Genomic DNA, 15,520 nt, shown 5'->3' on the forward strand with positions numbered 1-15,520 from the left:
ACAAAGCATTTGCAAAGCACAAAATGAATTATTAATCAAACAAGTAGCACAGAATGCATTATTAATCAAACAAAAGGCACAAAATGCATTACTGATTAAACAAAATATTCAAAACCACGATATTTGATAAAATTATCAGAAGTACTTATGAGGGTTTCAGAGTTACTTCCGATTTGCATAACGAGCACGTTAAAAGTAAAACAATCACAAGAAAAGTATAACAAGCATGATAACAGGTCAAATGGGCATAACAGATACAATAAAAGTGCAAAATAAGCATAAAAAAGTAAGGCGGTTGTATGTTTTTTTTTTTTAGCAAATGATCATGTTTTAACATGATCTACTATTTTGCATTGACCAAAGCTGCTCAAAGTATAACTACAGTTGTTTGGAGCATTTCAGAGTGTGCAAAGTGCTTACAGTGTGTGTCTTATTACAGTACAAGTTTACTGTATGCAAAGTACAGTTATTTTGCAAAGACCGGTCAGAATACAGTTGTTTCAAAAAGTTTCTAGTGCTGTGTACATTTTATTCACATAGTGCAGTAATTTCAAAGTGTTTCTCACACTGTACAGTTATTTTGCAAAGTACAGCCATTTCAAGAACTTTATTGTGCTGTGTATAGTTCATTCACAAAGTGCAGTAATTTCAAAGTGTTTCTTACACTGCTAAAGGGTGGTTTCACAAAGTATATTGATTTCTAAGTGTTATTGTGCTACAGAGACTTATTTTACAAAGTACAGTTATTTCAAAGAGTCTGTTATGCTATTGGGCATAATTACAAGTTCTGGCATATATGTGTGTATGTTCATACATAATTCCAAGGGTGTTTATTACTGTGCGTTGATATGGCAGCTGCATTTTGCAGACCTAGTCCACTTGTGTTTGATCATAATATTGCAGAGAATTGGAGAGTATTTGAGAAGGAATACGATATTTTCATACAACCAGCTTTTTCTGATAAAGATGCACATACAAGGGCATTTATTTTGCTTAACTTAGTGGGGTCAGAAGCCATTGAAAGACAGCATTCATTTGTGTATGCACCAGCGGTATATGCAGGAGAAGTGGAGAACAAGCTGAATCAAGGGAGGACGCTGAGTGCTTGAAACAGAAATTTAGAGAAATGTATAACTCCCAGACAAATGTTACATTGGAGAGGCACCTATTTTATACAAGAGACCAAAAGCCAGGAGACACTTTTGCAGCTTACATCACTGACTTGAGAAACAAAGCTAAAACATGGTGATTTGAAAGACGAGTTGATAAAAGACAGGCTTGTATGCGGTGTTAATAATGCTACAGTGAGAAAGAGTTTGCTTCATGACAGTGATTTAATGTTGAGCAAAGCTACAAATATTTGTCAAATACATGAGCTTACAGAAAGGCACACAAATATGCTTGCAAGTGATAAGAGCATGGTTTAAGCAGCTTCTAGAGCAAACATAGACAGCATGCAGCATATGACTAGCAGAGACATGCCTAAGCACATAGCACCTGCCGCCCCTACAGGATTTTCAGGGAGAGCCCATAACCTTCCAGCAAGTTCAAAGACTAGCTCAGTAAAATGGACATGCTCAGTGCAGCACAAGTGTGAGTCAGCAAAACCCACGTCAGGTTTTATTGCTAACTTTCATAATTGTGGTGCCAATCATGAGTCCGAAAGAGAAAAGTGCTAAGCATTTAGTCAGCAATGCCACAAGTGTAAAAAATGAAACCACTTTCAAAAGTTTTGTGAATCAAGCAAGCATCACTCATTTATTAAGAAAGGTCACTCAAAAAAAACAAGTTGATCATATAGAAAGCTGCAACAAACTCTACTTTCTATGTAGATGGTGTATCAGTGTGCTGTCCTGATCAATGATAAACTCACAATGCTCAAAGTAGACACTGGTTCAAAGTGCAATGTTATGTCAGCAGAAACATTTGCTAGAGTAAGAGCTGGTGTACAACTTAATTTGGCTAATTGTGCGAAGCTTGTTGCATATGGAGGTGAAGAGATTCAAACCGAAGGCTCAGTAGTGCTTTCATGCTATTCAGCTGGGAACAGTTACAGCTTGCAATTTTATGTAGTCAGAAGACCTGTGCAGTCATTATTAGGTCTCAGAGACAGTTTAAGAATAAAACCGCTTTCCTTTACCAAAGAAGTCCATCATGTAAGCACAAGACCTAGTTCCAGTTTCACTGATGCTATTTTCTCAGAGTACGCTGATATTTTCGAAGACAAGCTAGGCAAACTTCCAGTTGTGTACTCCATGAAATTAGATGCAGAGGTCAGTCCAGTGGTTAGACCAGCAAGAAAAGTTCTGATAGCTATGCATCGCAAAGTCAAGGTCCAGTTAGATAAAAGGGTTCAACAAGGTGTGATTTTCCCAGTCCCACAACCAACTGAATGGGTGTCTTCCATGGTAGTTGCTCATAATAAAAGCTCAGATGAAATCAGAATATGTACTGACCCAAGAGACTTAAACAAAGCATTAAAGAGGCCCCATCATCCTATGCATACAGCTGTGGAGGTCGGAATTCAGTGAATTATCAGCACCTTTAAGAGAGATGACATCCAAAAATGTTGTCTCGTCATGGTTGGAACAGCAGAGAGCATTTGATGACCTTAAACAGAAAATTAAGTACACACAGCATGAAGCACAACATACACCATAAATTTTCAAAAAACAAGTCAGGAACTAAGCGAATAGCTGCACCTTCTTTATTATACGCCTCTTCTGGTATCTCAGCTAAAAAGCCATCAAGGAATAACATCATACACTACTGCAGCCCTTTTTAAATCCCATCAGTTTTATATGCAAATAACCTAAAATTAATTATATTCATTAAATGTCCCAATTTAATTCCAGATTTAACCCACCTGGATGCAAGGTTCCTAAATTAATGATAAGTTTTGCTTCCAACTTTAATAACCTTTGAATAAATCCCCCCCCCCATATTTTACGTTATTAGTTTATTTATTATTCAGATGTCCATATTTATATACATGTCTATGTAGTTGAAATGTGAATGTGAAATTAGAAATGCTGCTATGTATTAATGAAGATGGTAAGGTAGTTATATGTTGTTTGTCTTTTGGCTTTTTCCCAGTAAGGGGTTGCCACAGCGGAACTCCGGTCCGCTAATGATTGACAGTAGATTTTTTTTTTTTTTTACAAAACGCCGAGGTGCCAGCTCGACACCCAACCTTCAATGAAGGCACGCCCATTTATGCAGGCATGTCTTTTGGGCGGTACCGAACCATGGGGAGTACATACAGACTCCACAGAGAAGGTACTACCAAGCCAAGCCGAGAATCGAACGGGAGAACCTCTTGCAGTGAGGTAACAACGCTACCGCTGTACCACTGTGGCGTGGTAAGGTAGTTATATAATGTATTAAATAAATTTATTATAGATTAAAGTAAGGAATGTTTATAATTATGTATTTAGTTTGTGGTTTAGGGCAAACTTGTTTTTTTGTACAATGTGTTCAGTCTTCACTTTCCTTAAGGGAACTATATCCTTAAGCTTGGGTAGGTCACTTTTATTAATTAAATGTTTGGTGAATTAGATATATTTGCATATAAAATTGATGAGATTTAAAAGGCTGCAGTAGTGTTTGATGTTATTCCTTGAAGGCTTTTTAGCTGAGGTACGTGAAGAAGTGTGTAATAAAGAAGGTGCAGCTATTTGCCAGTCCACCTACATTGAGATACTATGATGTCCACAAACCAGTAATTCTTTTCTGTGATGCTTCAAAGTTTGGTCTTGGTGCAGTTATTCATCAAGAGGGCAGACCAGTAGCCTATGCATCAATAACTCCTACCCAGACTGAAATGCAGTATGCTCAAATTGAGATGGAACTTTTGGCAATTGTGTTTGCACGTTCGAAGTTTCATGATTATATTTATGGCCAAGCTATCCAGATTGAGACTGATCATCAACCTCTACTCACTATTTTAAAGAATCCTATGCATACAGCTCCAGCAAGAATGCAAAGAATGATGCTCAGATTACAAAAGTACACTTCAAAATGGTCTATACTAAAGGTAAACTTCTTTATCTGGCTGATACCTTATCCAGATTGCCGGGAAATACCTCAGAAAAGCTTGACGCAGAGAATTTTGACTTCAATGTCACGGATGTGCATAATTTTTCTACCACAAGCCTTGATGAGCTAAGAGATCATACAAAGACTGATCCAGTTTTGTAAAAGCTCAACCACTTCATCAATGTTGGATGGCTGTTAAAGCAGTCTTGTGTACCAACAGAAGTGCAACCATATTTTCCTTACAGCTATGAGATGCTGATGGAAGATGGTATCATTTTCAAAGGTCTTAAAGGTATTGCTCCTACTTCCTTACAACATGAGTACATTCAGATTTTTCATTGTGGCCAACCAGTTTCCAAAACTACCAAAAGAAGGGAGAGAGGATTAATATTTTGGCCTTCTCTGTCAAAAGACATCGATAAAGTGCATTCGTCTTGTTCAGTATGCAATAGTACTACACTGCATTTGCAAAAAAGCCACTTCACCTAAGCCAGATTCCTGAACTGCTTTGATCAATAGTAGCCACTGACAATCAGAATTTCTTAGTGTTGGCAGACTCTTACTTAAACTGGTGTGAGATCAATCTGCTACCTAACCTAACATCCAGTGCTGTTATTACTAAGTTGAAACTTCACTTCTCAGTCCATGGTAGTCCACACAAAGTTATTTCTGACAATGGTGCCCAGTTTACCAGTCAGGTATTTCAAAAATTTGCAAAAGAGTGGAACTTTATCCATATTACTAGCAGTCTGGCATATCCACAGTCAAACGGCCTGGCTGATTGTGCATCTCAAAGTGCAAAGCAATTACTAGAGAGGTCAAAGTGTGACAATACCAATATCTTTTTGAATTTGCTTAATTTTCGGAAATATACTCTGTGACAATTTACTTGGCTCGCCTGCTCAGAGACTTCTGTCTAGTCAAACCAGAACAACCCTGCCTATCAGTTCTAGTTTGTTGGTGCCTAATGCTAAAATCACCAGAGCAATCAAAGCCAAACTATTTAAAAAGCATTCCTTTCAGAATTCCAGTTATGATAAAATGAGCAGATTTTTTCATCCATTGAAAGAAGGAGAGATAGTGAGGATGCAAACCGTGAAAGGTTTTGATAGAACTGGCTACGTGAGAGGTATATGTGCCGAGCCAAGATCTTACTTAGAAGAATCTGAGGGTGTAAAATACAGAAGAAATCACAGGTATCTTCTTCAGGTATCTGAATCAAGATCACAGCATTGTACCTGTGATACAAACTCTATATCTCAGAGCAACCCAGACAATGTTCCTGTTTAAGAACATGTCTCAGTACCTATTCCCATTCCTGATGATGTCCCAGATGTCCCTGGAGCTGAAAATTCATTAAAGACACTCCCTGCTGCTACACCCAATTCTAATTTTATGTCACATGATCAGGTTGTATTTCTAGACCTGGACATGATTGTTTTATTTGTATTTAGTTCTATATGATTGCATGTCAAATAATTAGTTCTGCATAATTGCATGTCAAAGGATCATTTCTGCACAATTGCATGTCAATGAATGTTGTCATTTTCAGTTTATGACTTATTTTTGAAAGAGGGTGGATGTAGAACAGAGTGTGTGTTATAACTTTAAGAAGCATTTCAAAGTGAGGGCATCTACATATAAATAGAGAGCACGTCCAGTCAGCAGTGCCATTTTGAGAGAACAGAGTGTTAACGTGTATGAGTGCAGTAGTCAGTCTGTTCATAAGTTTATTTAAGTTTAAGTTAAATAAACTTAAATAAACTTATGAACAGACTGACTACTGCACTCATACACATTAACACTCTGGCTGTTCATAAGTTTATTTAAGTTTAAGTTACTGAGCCTCAGTCCTGATGTATTTGTATATAATAAAGCTGCTTTAACCAAACCCACAACTGGCCGTCTGTTTTATCCTGACCAGATGGATCATAATTAGCACCTATGAAAGAGATCTGCTGCTATACTGAATATATCAGCTCTGTTGGTGCTCATTAGTGCATGATGCACACCTATGCGCCACTGTGTGCGCCGACACTGAAATAAGGCAAACACAGTTGATCTTGTTATTACTTTTCTCCATTTCTGTGATAGCAAGCAAACATGCAGCTCAAAAAGTGAAGGAAAGGTTGGAGACCCTGTACTAGAACTAAAGACCTTCTATACTGAAGCCCTACACATACACATGCACGTGCTGCCACAGGAATAGTTGTGTGACAAGCACAGAGAAACTTCAGTTCATTCCTTCATTTCCCATGGATGCACTATGCGCTGCATTGCCCAATGACACAAATTAAAAAATAAATTTTAACTTAAAGTCGACAGTGATGATACATTTTAACAAACAATTCTTCTTCTTCTGGCTTTTCACGGTTAGGGGTCACCACAGCAGATCACCTGTCGCTCATGATTGGCAGTGGAGTTTTACAGTGTTGAGTTGCCAGCCTGGCACCCAACCTTCCACAGAAGGCACACACATGCACACACTCACACTTAGGGCCAATTTTGAGTGTCCAATCCACCTACAGCATGTCTTTGTGATGTGGGAGGAAACCGGAGCACCCGGAGGAAACCCACGAAACCACAGGGAGGACATGCAGACTCAACAAAGAAGGCACCCCAGCCAAGGATTGAACCGGAAAACCTCTTGCTGTGAGGCAGCAATGCTAACCGCTGCACCACCATGGCCACCCTACATTTTAACAAACAATAAAGAGGATGAAACAGAACATGTGAATTGTACACTGTTTACATGCACTTTTACACTTCACAGACCTATATGTACACATCTGTAATTTTAACCTGACACCCCCAGATGTCATCATTCAGTGTTGCTATCCGTTGAACAGGAACACTGTGGAAGTGCCTACATGAAGTTAACATCCCTAAAAGATTACAATTGTTTGCAATTCAGCAATTCTAATGAGCTTTGACCTCATTTGCATCTTCACCATGCTGACAGCCCTGAATCTACACAGCTGGTAACCATATAGTTAGGGAAACTGAAAAGGAGCCCAGTGTTGTACACTTAAGGGAGGGTATTAATTCGGTGTATATCTGCACAGAGGAATGCAGTTTTTGATACAATTTGACTGTATTCCATCAGATACATACTGCAATTATTTACAACTACATTCTTCATTTGGGGGTAAGGGTAGCAAAGCTGCATTTATGTCATTGCACTTAAAAAGGAATTGTTGCTATTGTTAATGTAATCTTCTTGCATCTGCCATGTCAAAATGTTATAATGTGTGTGGAGTTACATGTTACGGTTTTCTCTGTATAAATCTCTGGACTTTTACTTGATCTTGTTTCTGTGTAGACTCCTTTCCATGACTGTATTCAGAAAACTTTTAAATAGATGGGCAACATGAGTACAGATCTACATGGTTGCTTTACAGCTTGTTGAATCTCTCCACCATGTTGATTTGCTTCATTAGTATACAGTTCAGCTACCTATGCTATAATTTGCATGCCATGGAAATTTCTGTGTTTGCATGTGAGTGTGCACCGCTACGCAGAGTTAACTGAATCTAAAACTATACATGGCTGTGTGCAAATCACAGATAAAATAATTATGTAGGCTTTATTGAATCTCTCCCCCCATAATTTATTTACTGGCACATATAACTGTACTGCTGCTAGACTAAATTTACTAAAAAAGCGTATTACTAAAAATATAAGGTGCAAGATTTGTATAAAGCAATGCTTTTCATCCTTTTTCTGCTGTGATTTTTAGGATTGCTATTCTAATTTTCCGTACTGAAAGTCTGAAAAAATATGACTATGATAAGACTTGCTTTTGTGTTATCTTCAGAGCAACACTATTTGAAGACATGAATATGAACATAATATATAAATATAGGTTCTGAAAAATTCTACCTGGTTCACTAACTGCACAGCTTTGTTCTACTACGCATTATATGCTGGTGCCTTTGCAGGATTATCTTGTTACTGCATGCAATACTTGTGTGCAATTCCAAATAATGTGCATTGGAACATTTTGTCACTAATGGACTGTTTTGGTGAACACAGAGGAAAAGGGATATTAGGAAGAATTATTTGTTAATTGCTTGACTACATGTTCTAGATGGAGCAGACGGAACTGGTGTTCTGTTTTCAATTGCCCTGTTAAAAGATAAGCAATTGGTCCATTACTGCTCTGAGTCAGTTTTCACTTCCACAAAGTTCTTACAGAAGGAAAACCTTCTAGTAGTTATATTGAGCCACAGTTAAACAGAACAAATACCCAAAACTGAAATATTTCACATTTACTTCTGGTGATGTCAGGTTAAACTAGCCTGCTTTAAAGATCATTGTAAACCTCAATTTAAGATTTACTTACTTACATGTTATTGCATTTTCTTTTCACTCAGCAAAATACTTCTATGAAGATTTAATGTCTCTCTCTCTGCACATTGGTATGACAGAAATCCATAACACAGAACAGTAAAAATGCAGCTACATAATAGTTGAGCCATTTCTTCATTTCTGTTTTAACCAAAGAAGTCTGAAAGTGGTACTGAGAAGTATGCATAATGTAACTTTCATCCAGTAGTTACGAACTGGGTTGACCTAACAACTACACTCCCTGTCTTTGATGTTCATAATGCTCAATATATGATAATAATTTTAAAATAGTTTAAAAGGAAATGGTCAAAGTACACATTTGAGAAAACAGATTAATAAGAGCACTGAATTATTTTAAAGGCTGAAATGTGTTTGTAAAAAACAAAACATGTTAAATATATTTTTTCAGTAAATATTATATTATAGTTATGCTTTTCCCGGTCTCTATTCCTTTTCAAGTTTCTTCTAAAATTTCAAAGACTGCAATTGAGGGTGAAAACATGGTAGTAGTATGCAAAATATGATACTGTGGAACTGCTAGTATACTAAATATGATATTGTAGTACCTCTGAGTAATTTAAGATGCAGTGACCTTGAAGTCAATTGGTGTTGGTGTCATGACTTCTTCCCCATAACATCAGGGGGCTGTGGGAGGGGTTTGCTACTTTTTTAAATACTTTAATGGTATTATAGCCAGTTCTGATATGCCACACAATTTTTTCTGTTTGCAATATGTATCGTGATTTGTCTTACGCTTTTGATAGGGAGCCCTGCTTTTCATCTCCAGGTGTTCTGTGAGCAAAGTTGCATGTGAACATTTTTGAAGTGAAGTTTGGCTTTTTAAAGACATTACTTGTCAAAGCTTCTGATTTACTTTTCCTTGCTTGTCAAAATGAGTTGTGCAAACTAATCATATTATGTTTCCCCACAGCTCTTTTTATAAGTAACATCTGAGTGATATTCCTAAACACATGACACAAAGCATTCTAATGAAATGGAGATGAAAGGTTGCACCACAGCAAAATGTCACTGCAGAAGTGTGTTGAGTACAAACACAAGCACACATGCTACACATAGTATATATATGTAGAGTAAATGTTTATGTTTTTTGCCTTGGAATGCAGTTCACAGAATAATGCTATTTATGCACCAGGATATCAAAGATCATGTCTCAGAGTGGAAATGTATCAACATATCCATGTTTTGCCTGTGTCCTGGTTATTTGTACACAAAATATAAGGTCTAAAAACTACGATGTTGAATGTAAGGCTAGGCTTAAGACCCTCACAGAACCTATTCCCACATAGAGTTTTATGGAATTTCTAGAAAGGATAGGCAGCACACCATGCATCATAGCTAATGTGATAGCATCTACTTTGGCAATAGCTGTCATTCATTAAGCTGTTTTTCATCTCTGTACTAAATGCACATTCGTGTACACCACTCTCTAAGCTAGATCATCTGGATCATTTGGGAAAGGGATGCACAGATCTTGGAAATCACAAGAAACCATTGGGGAGTAATGGCGGTATATGGTATAAGTAGCGATCAACACAATATCCCTGCAAAAAGTATGGCAGTGACAATAATGTCTATGGAAAGAATCTTGCAAACCAGAGACACTCTTAGGACGATACATACATCATACTCAAATATTTCAGCAGATTTTCAACTGCATAAACATCAAAACAGGGTGTATAATTATACATTGCAGACACAGGGATGACAGATATTAGGAATATGTGGCTTCCACAAAGTTTGAAATCTGTAAAGCACACTTGAAACAGTGGATGCCACATACATTGTGATCCTGAACCCAACCACTGATGATATACCTATTTATGTTTAGCTGCATGGACACTAGTCTATAAATTGTCAAGTAGTATGTGGTCACAGTTGTCATATAATAGATGCATGTGTATGTCACACAGGTAAACAGCATGATGGCAATATGTGGCACTCTAACACTCTGTATCTAACACTCTGTATCAGGCTTCTGAAAGCAGTCTAATCCTTCACAGTTGCCTCATATATGATACTGAATCCTCAATCCTGTCCAGCTACCACAAAACATCACAAACGTCACAACTAGCATATAACAAGGATCAGAGCAGGGGCATGATCTCATTAAGCATGTTTTTCCCACCTCACAATGAGATTGCAATGCTTGGATGTCTCAGAAAGAATCCTACAAAGCTCCTCTACGAAGGCTTCTCAGACATTTATAGATGCGTGCTGCATTCTACATAATTTAGCCCATATAATTCTGGCAACACTACTTGCAGAGGCCAATATCATGATAATGTGCCGCCATCCATGAGGACGTGCACAATTGCAGCCATAGAGTAGGGCCCAGCTGATGTGTGGCACCATGATCTAACTGGTCTTTGGATAATTATGTAAGAACACATTTAAAATTGATGTTGTATAAATATATTGACAAATGCAAGCATATCATGACAAGGGAGCTTGATCTGTAAAATAATGGAACTGAATGGTGCAAGGAATAAGAACTGCCTGTCATGTTCTCAAAAATGCATATTCAAAGTGATAATTGCAGAATCAGATGTCCATTATGTCCTCCCCTGATCTTAGAGAACAGTAGGAGTGCTCTGTATGACACTAACAATACTTGGCTTCTCCATTGCTGCATGCACAGACATTAGGAGTACACTAGGCTGGTAAGGAATGATATGCACTTCTTCTATAGATACATGTCAAAGTATCAGCAACAGTCATTTCATATTCTTTAAATGATGAGCTCACATACCCAGTGGTCTCACAAAAGGGCTTGGAAATGGTGACCTTTAAATAATGACAGGAATGGAAGACATTGATTACATTTTGTGATGTTAAACTGTCAGACAACTGTTGTATCATGGTTGTCATTAGCTGCACCACCTCACAGACAATACTGTTCGTACTGTGAACCTCATAGCACAGTCTTGAAAACCTAGTGGTACACCTGTACAACTGATTTACAGCAACAGCCTTATACCAGTAGTAAGGAAATCATTCTATGTTGTGCAATTTATAAGCAAGGGTATGGCATATAGGTCCAAGGATGTCAATTTCCCGGTAAACAAATGTAAATAATAAATAAATAAGTAAATTGTTCTGCTGTACTTGTTCCTCATCAGACCAGTCATTGAGTGCAATGCCCCCTTCTGCATGTATTTGACCAGGCATATGCAACAATTGGATTGCCCACAGAGGCCCTTTACAAAAAAAATGACAGGACATGACCAACATGTCCTACATGGAATGTCTCAAAATCCTATCCCTGTACTCAGTCTGCTATTGACTACAGAGAGGAGATCTATTACTGGCTTACAAAGGATCCACTGATCACATTCTGATGGTCCTTTGCACATCCAGAAAACAAATAGCATCAGAATTACCAGTTCTAGGAATCTAAACCTTGCTTGGAGCATAAATAGGACATGTTGGATGGATAGGGATGGGTCTTATTGACTACCTCTTCTCTGGAACAGGCTTCCCATCCATGTAAAGCAGAAGTCTTCCCTAATCTAATTCAAGTGTAACTCTGATCAGTGGATGGGGAATCAGAAATTTATCCCTGGTCTGGATACTATATCTCTTCTAGACAGAGATAGCCTGTACAGACTTGACTGTGCATACTCAAGCTTATGTATACACCTTAAAATATCCATAGGGTACAAAACTTGTCAAATACATTCAGAGAACATGGAGAGCCTTAAAAAGCCTCCCCAGGTTCTTTAGTGTAGTAATCACCTATAAACTATGAACCTATTTCTTTTTCCATCCTGTTGTTGTCACCATACCTAGAAGTTACACAGTAGACAGTCCACAATGTGGTTTAACCTAAGCAGTGCAATAACTGTCCAAGCTTTGTATTCTGTGTTTGCCTGCAATAAACAGATCTGTATGCTTTTTAAGAGTCTCACCTGCAATGACACCCGCCCCAGCTGTAGCTGCCTGCCCATCACAATCTTCCCATTATGGTGAGATCATAACATGTCCAACTGCAGTTTTATAGCATTGCAGACTTCACCTCTCGTGTAATAATAGTATGTTTTGAATCAGATGACCATCCGCAAGCCATGGACTAGGTCCACCTGAGGGGCCACTAAGCTGACCTGAACCAGCATTTGTCCCCATAGCTGACATATCAGTAGCCTGTGTAACTGAGCCACAGTACTCAGTACAAACAATATGGGCATTCCCACATACCTAACAGTCAGACACAATGTGTGTCCCTCTCTCTGTCATCAGATGTATAAGAAATCCCAGTATTAACCTCAACATCAGTAACAGAAGACTCTGTTGCTGAAACAAGCTCAGCCAAAATGCCAGCAACAGTGGCATCAGCCTTGTAAGCAGCAAAGTAAGAACTCAGTTGCATAGCCTAGGTTCTTTTTAATTTGGGAAGTTCTCAAATCTCTGTTCATTATGACAGACATGGCACAATGAGTTATGACATAAATATAATAGTCAGATATGTAGGAAACACATCTACCAAATCATAACAAAGATACAGTATTTAAAAACATACACAGTGGAATATGTTGTTGTGGCTTGGATCTACTTAGACATACCCCCTATCTTTTTCACCTGCAGGTTAAGCACAGAATCTCTACCCGAGTTCATAAAAATATGCATGGAAACCTTCACTCTGTACAGTGCAGATACAATATAAATGAGGCTCTTACCTGCTATCCAAGATACACCCACTTCGATGCCACCAGCAATCCCACTGACACTTTGTCAAGTAATGGCAGTGGATGTGTCTTGTCTGTACTACATTATATACCTTCTGGCAGTATTATCCCACTCTCATGTAGCAGACAGATATCCTGGATATTTTTCTGAGGACTTCCCATTACATCGCTGACAAACATCTACTTGCTTTGCTCAGTTGACCATGTCTTCACACAGCATTCACATATTTGGCAAGCTTGGCTCACTTTCATAGTGCTAAGCCTTAATTCTCAACACAGCCCATCAGAAGTCTGACACCCGTGCATGAAGCATTCAAAAAGAACCTCTGACTCCTACTTGGTGAAGTTTGCCTTACACTTCCTTTCACTCACTTTTCAAAATGGAATAGAATATGAGAAACAAATACCACATTCAGGATGAGCTATTCAAACAAGGTAAAGTTAATAATTCTAAGAATAACTTTTACTTAATAACACATCAGTTAAGTAGTTTAGATAAGGTCACAAAATATAGCCTCACATTTACAACAACAAATGTATCCCCAAAAAATATTACAACATACTACAGTAATAAACCAAACACATACCTGTTAAAATAAATGACTTAGTGATTTAAGGACCCATATCTCACATGCATCTAGAGAGCTGATTACATAGATTAGTACTTTACACCTGCAGCTGCACTTGTGTGGAACACTTTACAAACTTACAGCTTTTGAAAGGCAGACCACACATAGTACTTTTGTTACGATGTAAGTTAACCACTGTACTGAATTCACAATATTCAGTGCCATGATTTAGCAGTTCTTATGTGGGGAAATTATTTTAACAAATCATGTAAGGCAAAACACAAACATATACGTTCAGTTAAAGAAGTTATTTCTCACATGTAAATTTTCCTTGACTGTGAGCTTCAGGCAATTGTTGCCCAGCCTGTCATCAGTCAGAAATATATACCTTATTAACTGACTGGCATTAGGTATTAATGACATATACAGTTAAAACTCCTTTTGACAGAGTAGTAAACTGTTTATCAGATGATAGAATAACAGAGTGTTTGATGGCTTACAAATGTGTCAATTATATCTACAGAGATACTGGTGTGTACATACACAATCCCTGTAATAGTGTCCTTGGTTGCACAAATTATATATATTTGCAATTGTGCAATTATTTATTTATTTATTTTTTATGTATACTGCACTACACATTTTTCAGAAAGTCCTCCATGAATTAACAAAAAGCCCTTAAGTTCATGAAGACATCAGGCATTGTAAACAATAGTGCAGAGACAGGAAAACAACAATGTTGATATAGTGCACATAACATTATTGATAATATTTTGGCAATATATATATATATATATATATATATATATATATATATATATATATATATGTATATGAGAATCTCCACATTATCATAACTGTCATTTTCATCTGAAGTCAGCATCTAATGCACCATGAAGACCCACAACACTGGCATGAGGCATGAAGGAAACATTGGTATTTGTTCGACATATTGTATCTCGCAAAAGTGAACTGTTAGGCAATATACCACTGACTGATATAGAGAAAAAGGGTGTGGCAAGAGTATCCTACATATCTATGAAGAGCTATGTCAGGCCACAACAACAGAGAGTAGCACCTCAATCCCTGCCCACTGGAAATGAGAAGCATGTCAACACAAAGTCTTACCTATGTCAGGGATGGTTTGCTGTGACTTCCTGGAATCTGAATGCATCATTTTGAGTTGCTTGTTCTTTACTTGCTCAGGTTGCTGGTTCTCCAATTAATGTATTCTCATTGAATGTTGCAGCAATGTGTAAACAATCAAAGTGATGCTGTTTATTGTTGTCAGATGTTGACATATAGAAAAGAAAAAGTGATCACTATTTAGTTGGTTTAATAATGGTCAGGCATTGTCTGAAGTGAATTGAAGTGACTTTGGAGGTCTTTTCTCCACCTTCAAAAAATTGTTCACAGTCTCCATAAATTCATATGTGCAGTATATATATATATATATATATATATATATATATATATATATATATATATATATATATATTCAAGGGACTAGGATTTGTGCTGAAATATTAAAGCTTTTGTGTTTAGAGCTTCTGCATTTTGGAGTAGCAGAGAAGGCCCCTCAGAAACAGACAACTCACCTACAGAGACTTGGTAGAAGGGTTATAGCCAGCACCAATACTAGCTGAGTGGCTACATACAACATCTGTTTAAGAAAATGGCTGTAATATGTATGAGTTGACTGACTAAGACACTGTCATTGCTCCTAGAAAACCCTTTTATTTATCTTACTGCAACACAGTGCTACAAAAGAAATAGATATCAGACATTAACACGTATTTTTCTGACATACCTATATCATGTACAAGTTGTTGATTTCCATAGCACACTCATATGAATGAA

Source organism: Protopterus annectens, chromosome 3.part0 (genome assembly GCF_019279795.1).
Source record: "Protopterus annectens isolate FY-2018-M chromosome 3.part0, PAN1.0, whole genome shotgun sequence".
Classification (NCBI taxonomy): domain Eukaryota; kingdom Metazoa; phylum Chordata; order Ceratodontiformes; family Protopteridae; genus Protopterus; species Protopterus annectens.